Genomic DNA, 16,060 nt, shown 5'->3' on the forward strand with positions numbered 1-16,060 from the left:
ACGAGTGCACGTGTTTGGGAGTACTTTGGAACCTTGGGGAGCGAGCGATCTTAACGATTTGCACCCAGTCAGACCGAAATCGCTTTCAAGGCAGTGGCTTGCCACGATACAGTTTTATTCGATAAGTTATTTCTATTCTCTTATTATTCTTGGTCAATATTATCAACTATTTTTCTAACAATTTGAAAGCGATCTCATATATAATATTAACTAATGACTACTACTTTGAACAAAACACTTCCTGATCTGTCAAAACTTGAGCCTTTAGATGGCAACAATTATAAGCGTTGGTCCCAGAAACTTCTAATTTTCTTTGAACAATTAGAAGTTGATTACATTTTGTTTAATGAACCTCATGCTGATGTTGTTTCCGATACTACTGATGTTGCTGATAGTTCTAATACAACTGCTACTGTTGTTGCTGATAATGCTGCTAAAAAGAAATTTGGAAAGGATAATAAACTGTTCGAGGGCATCTGCTTAACTATATGACTAACCCTCTCTTTGATTTGTTTATAAATTATAAATCTGTTAAATTCATATGGGACAGTTTGGAGAAGAAACATGGTGCAGATTATGATGCAGAAAAAAAAGAAGTATGTAGTTGAAAAGTATCACGACTCAAAATCTCACCCGCCGTGATGGCGCCTATCTCAATACTAGGCAAGCCGAAAATCTCAATAAACCACAATTTCTCTCAAGATTAAAAATATAATATTTAAATACAATACAAACACTCCCCAAAATCTGGTGTCACTGAGTACATGAGCATCTAATATGAATAAAAGTCTAGAGAATATAGTCTATAATAGTCTAAAACCAAATGCAGTGAACAAAGAGATAGAGAAGGAGAGACAAGGTCTGCGGAACACGGCAGCTACCTCAAAATCTCCTGAAAATCAACCGCGCGAAAGGATCAACACTCGTTATGTCCGGGAATACCTGGATCTGCACACGAAGTGCAGGGTGTAGTATGAGTACAACCAACTCAGCAAGTAACAATAATAAATAAGGAACTGAAGATAATAACGAGCTACACAGTTATGGTTTATTTCAAGTAATTCCAGCAAAAGAATAGACATGCTATCAAATCAATTTTTATACAGCTCCTGTTTATGTAACCCATATATCAACAATCTTTTAGAGATTTCACAACAATGACAAATAGCAACTAAGTACAACAACAAATGGAAATCAAGTAAAACCTCTTAGGACAACAATCACTCACTGGGCTCCCAGCCCTCATCACTCACTCTCAATGGGTACCCGCGCTCACTAGGGGTGTACAGATTCATGAGAGGCTCCTACAACCCAAGCGCTATAAGCACGGACAACTCACGTGCCATAATATAAATGTCTGGATCCGCACGGCTAACTCACGTGCTATAATAAGCCAATAAGGCCTGCTGCAGGCGGGCAACCCCGATCCATAAAATATCCTCACAATCAGGCCTTCGGCCTCCCTCAGTCATAAATCTCTCCAGTCTCTCGGGCTCTCAATAATCATAAAATCAGCCCAAACAATAATAATATGATGTATCAATAATAATAGCAGAGACTGAGATAAAATGTGCAAGTAAAAACTGAGACTGAGTAAATATAGCATTTAGCAGGCAATTCAACATGTACACGACCTCTGTGGGTCCCAACAGTACTATCACATAGCCTAAGCATGATTTCTAACATGATTTACAGTCAAATTTTATCAACACATAGAGGGCATACAACTAATCAACAAATTAATCAACTTTACAGTTTCCCGGGACGGACCAAGTCACAATCCCCTCGGTGCATGCCCACACGCTCGTCACCTAGCATGTGCGTCACCTCCAAAATAATCACATGATACCAAAATCCGGGGTTTAATACCCTCAGGACCAGATTTAAAACTGTTACTTACCTCAAACCGTGTAATTCTTTATTCTGCTATACCCTTTCCACGAGAATTGGTCTCCGAAAGCCTCGTATCTAGCCACAATTAATTCGATTAAGTCAATATGCATTATTATAATTAATTCCATAAGGAGATACTAATTTTTCCAATAAAATCCGAAATTAACTCAAAAATTGTCCGTAGGGACCACGTATCGGAACCCGACAAAAGTTACAGAATATGAACGCTTATCCAACCACGAGTTCAACCATATAAATTTCACCAAAATCCGACACCAACTCGACCCCCAAGTCTTCAATTAAAGCCTATGAAGATTTCTACTATTTTCAACCCAATCCTTACCCATTTGAACTTAACAATCTTTCCACAACCTTATTGGTATGTATACATAATACTCTTATACCCAAGAATCATACTATAAATCACCCATTTTTACTCCAAACCTGAAATTGAAGAATTGAGGAAAGAAATTCTTACCTCTTTGAAGCCCTAGCAAGATCCGTGTGAAATCTTCAAACCTTGAACAAGAATTGATGGATAAATGACTAAGTCTTCACTTTCTCTCTCTAAAATCTCTCACCTCTCTCTAAAATATCAGATTTTGGCTAAAAACTGAGCTTCAAGGGCTATAAATCGAAGTTGGGTCGGGTCAAAAATTTGAAAGAATAGATGCTCTGACGCAGTTATGCGGTTCGCATACCGGCCGCATAATTTGGCCTCCAAAGCTCGGCGTTACTGACCCGGTATGCGGTCATCATGCGGTCTGCATAATGTACCGCAAAATAGGTCTGCAGTCGCATAGTGCACCGCAGATTTTCCTCAAATCTTGCCCCTCTACTGATCCACTTTGCGACCATTATGCGGTCCGTAGAGTGATTCTGCGACCGCATAGTGGTCGCAGAAATGACAATTTTCCGACAAAAGTTTCCTTACACTTTGGTGCATTGTTCTTTGTACTAATTGATCTACCTCGGCACCACCAAAACTTAATTTCTTTAGCAAAATTTCTTCGAGGTCATTACACATATTTTAGCATCCGGTCAACCTTTTTTACTTAAATTCTAAACCTTAGAACTAAGCGCTCTAAATAATTTCAAAGCCTCACCGAACCCAAACCAATTACCCTGGCAAGCCAAATAACAACTGTAATTTATAATTTGAGCAGTAAATGGGGGAACGAGATTGCAATAGTCAGAACGACCGGCCGAATCGTTACAGAAAGTGGATCAAGTTTCACATGGTTGATGATAAGCCAATCATGGAGTAGGTTCACGAGTATGAGAACTTGACTGCTGATGTTCTAAACGAGGCATGGAGATGTATGAGATTCTTCAAGCTAATATTCTGCTTGAAAAGTTTCCACCTTCCTGGAGTAATTACAGGAATCAACTAAAACACAAGAAGAAAAACTTAACTCTTCAAGAATTGATCAGTCACATGAGGACTGAAGAAGCAAACTGTCTCAAAGATGAAGAGGCAGAACGACTTAAGAATAAGATGAAATCTCTCTCTCTTAATTCTTCTAAAGATAACCTTGTGGAATCTGCTAGTACTTTTGTGAAAGACAGGTTTAAAGGAAAACAGAAGAAAGGCCAGAAAAAAGGATATGTAAAGAAGCAGAATTACTTTAATAAACCGGAGGGCCAAATCCAAAAGTCGAAAGGACCTTGCTATGTCTGTGGGAAAATTGATCATAAGGCTTTCCACTGCAACCAAAGATAAGGACAAAACTCGAAGTAGGGAGGGAAAGCTCCAGTCCAATCTAACCTTACTGAAAGTGGTAATGTGATTGTTGTTGTGGTCGTTGAGGCAAATATGGTGGCTAACAAGATTGATTGGTTACTGGACACAGGCGCTTCAAGACACCTCTGCGCCAATAAGGAATTATTCCATGACTTTGAGGAGTATACCGATTGAGAGTGTGTCTACATGGGTAACTCCACTACGACTAGAGTTATGGATAAAGGAAAAGTTCTTCTTAAGTTAACTTCTGGAAAAATATTTAGCCTTGAACAATGTTCTATACGTTCCCTCCATTCGTAGAAACTTAATTTCTGGTGCACTTCTCAACAAAGTAGGCCTTAAACTTATTTTTGAATCTGATAAAATTATTATTTTTTGTGGAGGAGACTTTGTTGGGAAGGGTTACCTCAATGGAGGTTTATTTGTACTGAACATTGTTCAAGATATTACTAGTAATGCAAGTACTTCTAATTCTGTTTATATTGTTAAGTCTATTGATTTGTGGCATGGTAGGCTAGGTCATATTAATATTGCTTCTATAAAAAGACTTAGAAAAATGGAATTAAATCCTGCGGTTAATGTCGATAATTTTTCTAAGTGTCTTTTTTGTATAGAAGCAAAATATACAAAAAAGTCTTTAAAAAATGTACCTAGTAGAAAGACAGAATTGCTTGAACTAGTGCATTTAGACTTAGCTGATTTCAAGAACATTGTTAGTAAGGTTGGAAAGAAATGCTACTTCACTTTTGTAGGTGACTTTTTGAGATGCACTAAGGTATATCTTCTTAAGTCTTAGGATGAGGCTGAAAGCATATTTTTAAAATACAAAGCAGAAGTAGAAAACCAATTAGACAGAAAAATGATAGGGGTGGTGAATATAGTACTAATACTCTAGAAGCCTTTTGTGAGAAAAATGGTATTATACATGAGGTTAGTGCCCCCTATATTCCCCAACAAAATGGTGTAGCCGAACGAAAAAATTGAATCCTTAAAGAAATGATGAACTCTATGCTTTTGAGTTCAGGTTTATTTGATAAGATGTAGGGGGGAAGCTGTCTTATATGCATGTTATGTTCTTAATAGAGTCCCTCATAAAAAGTTAGATAAAATTCCTTATGAGTTATAGAAAGAATTTGCCCCTAACTTGAAATTTCTAAAAGTGTGGGGGGTGTTTGGATAAGGTTGGTCTACCTAATTTTAAACAATTAACTATAGGACCCAAGACTTTTGATGCCGTTTTTATTGGTTATGCTCAAAACAGTGCTGCATATAGATTTCTATCTTTGAATAATCATTCTATTTGTGAATCTAGAGATGCAAAATTTTCTGAGCATGTTTTTCCATTGAAAGATAATGTTCCTACTGATGTGCCTAATAATACTTATACATCTATGTCTGTTAATTCTCATATTGTGAGTTCTTCTAGTATTATTGCTAATGATCATGAAAATGAACTTAGAAGGAGTAAGAGACGTAGAATTGAAGCTAACTTTAGTCCTAACTTTATCACTACTCTCTTGGCTTAAAATATTGAGTTTGATCTTTTTGAATTATGAATTAGTGTCTATCTATTTAATAGAAGAAGGCCCTAAGACTTATGATGAAGCAATGAGGTCAATAGATGCTAATTTTTGGATAGAGGCCATTAAAAGTGAATTAGACTCTATAGTTTCTAATCACACTCGAGACTTGTCTGATTTGCCTAAAGGTTGTAAACCCATAAGTAGCAAGTGGATATTTAAGAAGAAACTGAGACCTGATGGTGCAATTAAGAAATATAAGGCTAGACTTGTTATTAGGGGTTTTAACCAAAATAAAGGAATTGACTACTTTGATACTTATTCTCCCGTAACTAAAATAGCAACTATTAGAACTCTTGTTGCCTTAGCCGCTATCCATAATTTAGTGATACATCAAATGGATGTTAAAATGACTTTTCTACATGGTGGTTTAGAGGAAGAGATCTATATGACTCAACCTAAGGGTTGTGATCCAAGGACAGGAGAATAAAGTATGCAAATTGATAAAGTCTCTATATGGTCTTAAACAAGCACCTATGCAATGGTATGAAAAGTTTAATAGCACAATAGTAGATAATGGGTTTGTTGTTAATGCATCTGATACTTGTGTTTATTCCAAGATGGTAGGATCAAATTGTGTGATTATATATCTTTATGTGGATGACATGTGAATCTGTGGCCTTAATGTGGATATTGTAAATGGGACTAAGAATTTGTTGTCTTCTAAATTTGAGATGAAAGATCTTGGAGAAGCAAATGTAATTTTAGGGATTAAAATCAAAAGAACTGCTAATGGTTTTTCATTGTCTCAGTCTCATTATGTTGAGAAAATGTTAAAAAGGTTTGATTATTTTGATGTAGCTCCTGTGAGAACTCCTTATGTTCCTAGCATACACTTGAGAAAGAATAAAGAATCTAGTATTTCTCAAACTGAATATGCTAAGATAATTGGTAGTGTAATATTTCTCATAAATTATACACGACATGATATTGCTTATGCTGTTAGTAGATTGAGTAGATATACTCACAACCCTAGTAGTGAACATTGGAATGCTCTTCATCGTGTGCTAAGTTATTTGAGAGGTACTATGGATTGGTGTTTGCATTTTAATAAATTTTGTGCTGTTTTAGAAGGATTTTGTGATGTAAATTGGGTTATTGACAATGATGAAGTTAGCTCCACTAGTGGCTATGTGTTTACTTTGTGCAGGTGCTATATCGTGGAAGTCTTCAAAACAAACTTGTATAGCACGTTCGACCATGGAATTTGAATTTATTGCTCTTGAGTTTGCCGGGCAAGAAGCTGAACGACCGAGAAACTTATTGGCATACGTGCCTTTGTAGGGAAGACAAACTTCACCAGTTTCATTACATTTTGACTCACAAGCGGCAATTGAAATTTCCAAGAATAGTGTGTACAATGGGTAAAGAAGACATATCCGCATTAAACATGGTGCGGTGAAACAATTATTGAAATATAGTGTTATTTCCTTGGTATATGTAAGGTCCGAAAGAAATTTGGCGGATCCTTTAACCAAGGGTTTGGCAAGGAGAGTTATCCTTGAAACATCAAGGGGGATGGGGCTAAAGCCCATGTATTGAGGAAGTATGGTGGATACCCGTTTGTGGTCAAACGAAGCCATATGAGACTTTAATATACACTATATTTACTATCCCTATGGCATGTAGTAGTGCTTTATAAGGTTGAGCCTATTTTGCTCTTAATGATTCCATAGCCTTAAGGTGGTCTATATGTTGATAGACTTGATGGAATCATCTACGTGAGTGTAAAGGTACGGTCGCCTTTGATGAAAGACTTGGGATATCTTTTTAGAGCACTCATGAGACCCAAGGTTTGTGCATGACCATAAAAGCACTTTGTTAGTATCGCGGAGTTTGCACAAAATTAGGAATATAGCATGTGTTATGGGGATCTCAACTCATGTCCATTCAGTTCAAGAGTTCTTCCACTCTGTGGATGTTAGTTGTTGCCTCATTTCACTACGTGTCAATTCAAATCGAAAGATATTGACACTTAACTACATGTTCCTTTCTTTTGCCCAAAAATTATTCTTATTCTTTATGTTTGCATTAGTGGGGGATTGTTGGTATTATTCCTCTTTAGGCGTTATATTCTATTTTGATAATGCAAAGAATAATGAACACTTTTGATCCATAGTTAATCTGTTGTACCTCTCCACCATTAATTCTTGTAACATTTCTTGTATGTATATGCATAATGGGAGAATGAAGTTACTACTTCATAAATGGTTCACATTCATTCATATGACGGTTTTTTAATTTTTGTGAATTAGTTTGTGAAAAGATATTAGCTTTAAGAAGGTTTGAAGTTACTGTCTTTATGACAATTTTATCATTAAACAAGATTAATGTTACATAACATTAACTCCCATTTGGCTTCTTACGTTTTTCTGATGGAAGAAAATATAGATGATTTGCCTATATAAGCATCATCATTTGTGTGCTAAATACCCACCAAAATATTTATTCTCTCATCCTCTCAAAAGATTATTCTTCTTCCAATTTTTCTGGAAGACTATTCTTCTTTCTATTTTTTCCTGGGCAATTCGTTTGTTTGCAAACTCCAAACTTCCAGCCACAAGTGTACGTATTTGGGAATACTGTGAAACCTTGGGGAGTAAGCGGTCTTAACGATTTGCACTCAATCGGACCGAAATCGCTTTCAAGGCAGTGGCTTGCCGCGACACAGTTTTATCCGATAAGTTATTTCTATTCTCTTATTATTCTTAGTCAATATTATCAACTATGTTTCTAACATAAATATATATTTAGTAAAAATTTAAAAAGTTGATAAACATATTATCTATTAAAATATTCTTATGGAAGAATTTTCTTAGTAACACATGATAGTTATTGTTTTAATCGTCTGGCAGTAATATTTCGTTGATGTACACTTTCACGATTAACCGAATTTAGTCATTAAACATAAAAATTAATATGATACCTAAATAATAATAACCACTTCAAATTCGAAAAAAATATAAGAATTTAATAGATCTTGACATATAAATATGGAAGAACAAAAAGATTGACGCATTTCAGTAACATTTGATAAGAAAGTGATCATACAACCCATAATTTAAGGTTAATAAATATGGAGTACTTCATATTCTATTAAATATTATATCCCGTACGAGAATCTCAAATATTTCTAGATAATTTTTAAAGAAAATTCTATATAAAATCTTAAAAGTATATATAAAAATTATATATTTATATGTCGGTTTGGTTTGGGTTTGTTTACTCAATACCAAACCTAGTCGAGTCTTTTAATCGGTTTGGTTTGACTTTTTGGTTTGATGCGATTTTTCGGTTCGGTTTATACACCCCTAATGGCAGTTGAAGCCCGAAACTAACTTTTTATTGTGTGCGCGTCTCCAAGCTCGTAAGGGTAAGAAAATCGAGCCGCTCACCTCCATCACTCTGTTATCGCATACTCGCCCCGCTGAATCGAGCTAAACCAGTATATTATTTTGCTTTTGCAGGCCAAATAATTGCCCCAACCTCATTAAACAACATCATAATCTGGTGATTAAAAATAGAAGCATTGTCGAAGAGAGAAGATGGTCAACTATCTTTAAAGAAATCTTGTAAAAAATAAGGAAAGCTTATCTTTTAATTGCTAGGTCAACTATACATGATATTCTCGCTAGCTAGTCCAATGAGATTTGTTAGAGACGAAGCTAAAGGTAACAAATATTCATGTTTTTTCTCATCAATTTGAAGATTTCTATTCTCAAACTTGATCAATTAATAATGTTTAGTTGGGTGTGAAAACAAAATCCCACATTGATAACTGAAAATATTAAGAGCCTATATATAATGGGAAGTACACAAATAACTATTCTTAGAGTTGCAATTTAGGGATTAGTCGGTACATATTTTGTCCTGAAAATTTGAACTAAAAATCTTAATTTCAGGACAATTTAGGATATTTTTGTCTTGAAAAATTGAGATTGTCACGACCCGAAATTACCACCTTCGGACCATGATGGCGCCTAACATTTCACTTGCTAGGCAAGCCAATGTTAGAATAATATTATCCATTTTAAAATAATTTTTAAATTTATTAATAACAAAGGAACAAATACGGAAGTAAGGTCTGAAATATAGTGAATAATCCATAAGAACAACGGTGTCTAAATACCATCCTAGAATTGGTGTTACAAGTGCACGAGCTTCTAGAATAATACAAATAAGGGCCTGAATAAAATAAAGTTGTCTGAAAATAAACACACAACTAGAGTAAAGTAGACGGGGACTTCAGAACTGCGGACGTCGTGCAATTATACCTCAAGTCTCCTCTGAGTAGCTGAAATTCGAGCAAGTCTATGGTACGCCGCTGGGACCAACTCTGAAATCTGCACAAGAAGTGTAGAGTGTAGTATTAGTACAACCGACCCCATGTACTGGTAAGTGCTGAGCCTAATCTCGACGAAGAAGTGACGAGGCTAAGGCGGTTCACTTACATTAACTTGTACGCAATATTAGTAACAACAACAAATAATATAAATAAATCAGGTAACTCAGTTATAATAATTGAAGCCAACTCAGCAGTCATAACCAATTATTATTTTCATCAATTTCCGTTGCAACGTGCAACCAGCTCTCACAATATATTCACATTCAATTCTGTTGCAGCGTGCAACCCGATCTCACAATATATTCATTTTCAATCCTCTCGTATAAATATTTTTAATCAAGTATATATATTGACTTTTAAATAAGTCTATTGCGGCGTGCAATCTGATCCCCCAACTATTGACTTTTAATCAGTCTATTGTGGCGCGCAATCCGATCCCCCAAATATTGACTTTTAATAAGTCTGTTGTGGCGTGCAACCCGATCCTCCAATATGGACTTTTTAATAAGTCTGTTGCGGCGTGCAACTCGAACCTCCAATATATCCATTTCAATCAATTGTATTGCGGCGTGCAACCCGATCCTCTAATATATCCATTTACCAATTCTTATAGAAGAAATTTCCCTACTAAATGCAACATTTAATATAAAATTATAAGACTACAAGCATACAATAATTATGATTTAATTATGAAACAAACAATGACAATTAGCAAATTATTATGGAAATCTGGGAGAAAATAGGCAGTTTAATATTTAATATGCTAAATGTCAAATAACAATAAGACACATAATTCAAATAGCATGTAACAATTAATGCAGGAATTTAAAAATTAATATTTGACAAAGAATAGGAGAGAAATAATTATTATAATAATTAATTCATGATTTAAAACGATTTATAATTTTTCAAGTAATTATGCAAACAATTAATTTGACGACGTATAGACACTCGTCACCTCGCCTATACGTCGTTCACATGCATTTCACATAACAAATAGTTTAAGAAAACTATTCCCTCAAGTCAAGGTTAACCACGACACTTACCTCGCTTTGCAATTTCAATCAATTACTCTTACTCGACCATAACTTTTCCTTTTAAATTAATCTCCAAAAGCTTCAAATCTATTCACAAACAATTTGATATACTCAATATAAATCGTAGGAATTAATTCCATATGAATTTACTAATTTTTCGGATAAAATCTGAAATTTATTTAAATATTCGACAGTGGGGCTCGCTTCTCAAATCCCGAAAAAACTCACGAAATCTGAACACACATTCCGAGACGAGTCCAACCATATAAAAATTGTCCAATTCCGACATCAAATGGACCTTCAAATATTAAATTTTCGTTTTTTGAAAATTTTTATAAAAATCTAATTTTTCTTCCATAAATTCACAGATTCGTGATGTAAATGAGTATGAAATCATGAAATATAATTAATATAGGATAAGGAACACTTACCCCAATTTTTTCCGTGAAAATCGCCCAAAATTTCGCCTTAACTGAGCTCAAAACGACCAAAATGTGAAAATAATATTGGACTCTTCGATTTATACACTGCCCAGGCATTTTCGCACCAGCGGTGCCTGGGCTCGCACTTGCGAGCTGGCATTTGCGAGAAAATCTCGCATCTGCGAAAAATGGGGCTGCCAGCGTATGTCCGCATCTGTGGAACTTAGGACCGCATCTGCGGTCACGCTTTTACGCAAAAAGAGCCGCACCTGTGAAGACCCCCTGGCCAACCCAATTTCTGCTTCTGCGTGATTTGGTGCGCATCTGCGGACACGCTTCTGGGAGAAACTGTCCGCTTCTGCGATTGAAGCCTAGACACACCTGGGCGCATCTGCGATGGGAGGGTCGTTTCTGCGAGCTCGCACCTGCGGTCTAAAATCCTGAGGTGCGATTACACGAGGAGGCCAAATTTTAGATTTTTCCATAAGTCTAATTCTTGTTCCGATTTCGATTCGAATCACACTCGAGGTACTCGGTGTAAGCACGTAATTTTTGATCCGGCACGTTTTTGAGCTATTTTAGTGTTTAAAATATTTATTTAACTTAACTTTAATTTTTATAGAGTTTCAATCAATTTTTACTTCAAATTACAATTTAAAAACTCAAAAAATATTTTCATTTTTAGTTTAAGGTCAGTTAGTATATTTATGTTTATAGTATTTTAATTTTACCATGACTTTAGCCTATTTTCTCTATTTTTTACTTTATTATAACATTTAAAAAATACAAAAATATAGTTTTACTTTTAATATTTAATTTTATTTTAGTAGTTTATTAAGAGTGATTTTTATAAATATATTATATTATTTTAATCTTCTTAGCCCAAAATTAAAACCCAACAAGACATGGACCTAACCCAATTTCCTAAATCCAAGCCCAATCCCTTAACCCTAAGCCCCTTCTCCCTACCTAAAGATAAATACCTACTCTTCAACACCACCAAACAGACACACATATCAGAGGAGACCCTCCCCGCCCTAACATTAAGAGCTCAGCAAGAAAAACAGCCGCAGCCTGCTAAAAAGGAGGAACACGAGAGGGGACGGGCAAAAGAGGAAGCTTTCTTCTTCTTCCTCACAATTTCATCAAACAAAACTACAAATTCCTTCCCAAACTCCAGTGAAAATAAGTCCAAAAGGCAGCAAAAAACCTGCTGCAAATAGCCCTTAAAAATACAGCACCTTTACTCCCACAAAACACTATGGAAATCACTAACAAACAACCATAACCGCTGCCCCCGAGTTTGCCGTTTGAGTTTCCGGTCAAAGGCGTCCAAGCTATTTTTGTTGTTCGCCGCTCAAGTTTTGTCGGCTTTACTCTACTGTAAATCTCACTTGGAGTTGTCTACTAGATCAAGTCATGGAAAATTATTTGGCTTAAAGGTCCACTCTCTCGTTATTACACCTTTTATTTTGCTAATTTATATGATATTTCGTTTGGTTCTTGTGATAGAAAGCATGAGCAGTAGCTTTAGTTTATTTTAATTTGTTATAGTGGCCTTATTTCAGAAAAGCTTCCACATTCTGTTAGTATAGTTCTGTTAATGTTAGTTGTCCATGGTTTCATATAGCTGATCTTTGATTTTGTTAGTTAGTTAACTATACATGGTTAAATAATTTGGGGTTGGATACAGGTTTGTATATTTTCCATGTGAATTTGTTACCCATAATTCAATAGCTTCACCAATAATCTCATGGTAGTTTAAATAAACAACTTATGAACATCGTAGCTTGCTTTAGGCGCGATTCATAAATAAATCATTGTGACTATGAGTACGGTTCCCGTGGCTTAGTCATGATACATAAACCCCAATTCGAGTGTGCGTTTCACGTGACTCGACCATAACTTCAAATGTTAATAATAAAATCAACACATTGTAGGTCGCAAGTGCGTTTCACGTGGCGCGATTCGCAATGTGTACAAAAACCAATGAGTGCGCGACATCGCGACTTGTTCAAATAAACTCCATAAATAATTAAAAGCGGTTAGAAGCTAAAATGCACAATAGGTTCAAACATGTAATAAATCAGATAATTAGGCCAATTAATAATAGTTGAGCGACCCTGCTAAAACCACGGAATCCGGGAGTGCCTCACACCTTCTCTCGGGTTAATAGAATTCCTTACTCGGTCTTCTGTGTTCGCAGACCATAAATAAGAGTCAATTTCCTCGATTTGGGATTTAGAATAAATCGGTGACTTGGGACACCATAAATTATTCCAAGTGGCGACTCTGAAATAAATAAATAATCCCATTTCGTTTAATGTCACTTTAATTGGAAAAACTCCCCTATCCCCCATCCGTTCGGGAAAAAGGAGGTGTGACAGCTCTGGCGACTCTGCTGGGGACCGAACCCAGAATCTCTGGTTCAGGGTTCTGAATTCGAGCTTAGAATAGCTGTTATGATTGGCTTTCACGATTGTCTAATTTTTACGTGTTTGAGCCTAATGTGCTAAATGCCGCTTTTTTTTTTTTTTTTACCGCTTTGATATTGTGGGAATTGTATATAAACTGCTACGAAACCTTTTCTCTCTCTGACTCTTCTAAATCTTCTGGGAAGTGCACGCTGGCGTGACTTCTTTTCTGTTAGTGTCATATCCTAATTTAGAACGAGGATCGGATCAGTTACAAAGCCGGATGGCCTTTTGGTTACCGGTACGTTGCCCCCCCGGCTCGAGTTGTCCGCTCGGGTAAGCCAGGTCTAGAACAATACACCCAGGATTTAAACTTAGAATAACACAGCCTCATGCCGGATCCCTAGTAGGTACGTTTGCTTGCATCACGTGCATTTGACTTAGGGGACTCAACACAGGGGTTGGGTCCGTCTAGAACAGGTGTACCCAAAATTAAAAGACCATCCTGATGCATTCTTTACGTGCTACTTGTGCATTAATTTGTTTGGCTTGTATGTTGACCGGCTTCGCGAGTAAGAAAAAAAAATCCAAAAAAAAAAAAAAAAAAGAAAAAAGAAAAAAACCAAGAGTGAGGTAAGACAGAAAAACACCTGGTTTTAATAATTTCAGTATTCAAAAATCCTGTTACTCTGTCGAAATTTCAAAAATAAAGAGAGAATCATTTCAAAACAAATCATATTTTTCTGCGCGTCAAAATGACCGAACTACGCGGGCCTGATTCTCACCGGATGTGAGATACGTAGGCAAACCTCATCGGTTCCGGCCCCCAATTTTCAAAAATCTAAAAATATTTTCCTTTATTTCCTTATTTAGAAAGTCTTTCTTTGTGACCCCATTTTTAAAAATTCAAAAAATATTTCCTTTAATTCCTTCTTTTAGGAGTCTTTTTTTTAAAGAAAATCCCAAACAAATAAAAGATTAAAAAAAAAAAAATTTTTAAACCAAAACAAGTATATATTTTATCTGTAGGAGTCTTTCATTAGAAAAAGAAGACAAATGAAATTAAAATCCAAAAATATTTTCCTTTTCCTTTTTTTTTTTTAGAAGTTTTTTCTTTCGAAATTCCAAAAAAATAATTATAAAATCAAAATTCAAAAAAAAAGAAATATTTTCTTTTTTCTTTAGAAGTCTTGCTTTTTCAAAAATAAAAAAAAAACAGAATAATCAAATTCCAAAAATATTTTCTCTTAAAAAATAATAATAATAAAAATAAAAATTGACCACTTCGCAAACACAACCCTAAAATCTTCTCCTCCGAAGCGTTGAAAGGCCGTATTTGCAAAAGTGGCCGTGATTTGTTTTCGGTTATATTTTTCAAAAATTATAATGATAGTAATCTTTTCATGGTCAGTTTTGTACAAAATTTTAATCTAGTCACCCTAATTTAAAATGTGCAGAATGAGCACCGTTCAGAACTTACCTGTGAAAGTTATGGATCAGATTCCACTAACACTCCACATGTGGTGGGAGGATTTGGGAAAACAAGGACGAGATATGGTCAACCAATACCTAGGGGCGCTCACTGGACTATTGAAAATTCAACCTAGAAGGGACCTGATAGAGGCATTAGTGGCAATCTGGGACCCCGCTCATAATGTTTTACACTTCTCAGATTTTGAGCTTACGCCCACTTTGGAAGAAATAGCGGGTTATACTGGGAGCACGGAAGGACTGAGACACAAGTACCTGGTATCTCCAAGGACTGTTACTCCCCACAAGTTTCTGGACTTATTAAAGATAAGCAGACAAATCAAGACGGGAAGTCTAGCACGAGGAATTTCCACCTTTCATTTTCTATATCAGCGATACGGGCATCTAGGGGGATTCGAAGACCCTGAAAATGGACTCTGCAGTAAAGGAAACCGATCAAAATGGGAGACCCATAGATGTTTTGCCTTCATGGTGGCATTTTTAGGACTTTTGGTGTTTCCAAGGGAGGACGGGCACATTGATTTGCGGATAGCTGGGGTTGTCCACGTTCTGACTACTCAGGCCAAGAGTACTCTCGCACCCATGATCGTATCAGATATATTCCGAGCCCTCACGTTCTGTAAGGCCGGAGCCAGCTTTTTCGAGGGATGCAACCTGTTGTTGCAAGTATGGATGATCGAACACCTCTGTCATCGTCCTCGATACATGAACTATGGGTCTACGGGAAAAAACTGCATTGAAGAGTTTAGTGCACGAGTAATAGGATTCGAGATGCCGAAAGGGGTCAAAGACTGGATTACCCGCCTTCAATCTACGATCGCAGATCAGGTAGAATGGACATTGGGTTGGCTTCCCGTTGATGAGATTGTTTATATGCCCGCCACTGGTCCCTACTTCTTGCTAATGGGTCTCCGAAGCATCCAACCCTATGCTCCGTACCGGGTTTTGAGACAGCCTGGAAGATGCCAGACAGTTCCTAGAGATGAAGATCTTAGCACTTATGTGGTCGAAATCCGTCCTGATGCCCAATTTCCCGAAGAAGTGGTTCGTAAAATTTGGAGCGAATGCCAGTATTTGGGGGCAAATACCCGAGTACGTGATTTGTCTAAAGGTGAGGTCTTACCTAGTTATGTT

Source organism: Nicotiana tomentosiformis, chromosome 7 (genome assembly GCF_000390325.3).
Source record: "Nicotiana tomentosiformis chromosome 7, ASM39032v3, whole genome shotgun sequence".
Taxonomy (NCBI): domain Eukaryota; kingdom Viridiplantae; phylum Streptophyta; class Magnoliopsida; order Solanales; family Solanaceae; genus Nicotiana; species Nicotiana tomentosiformis.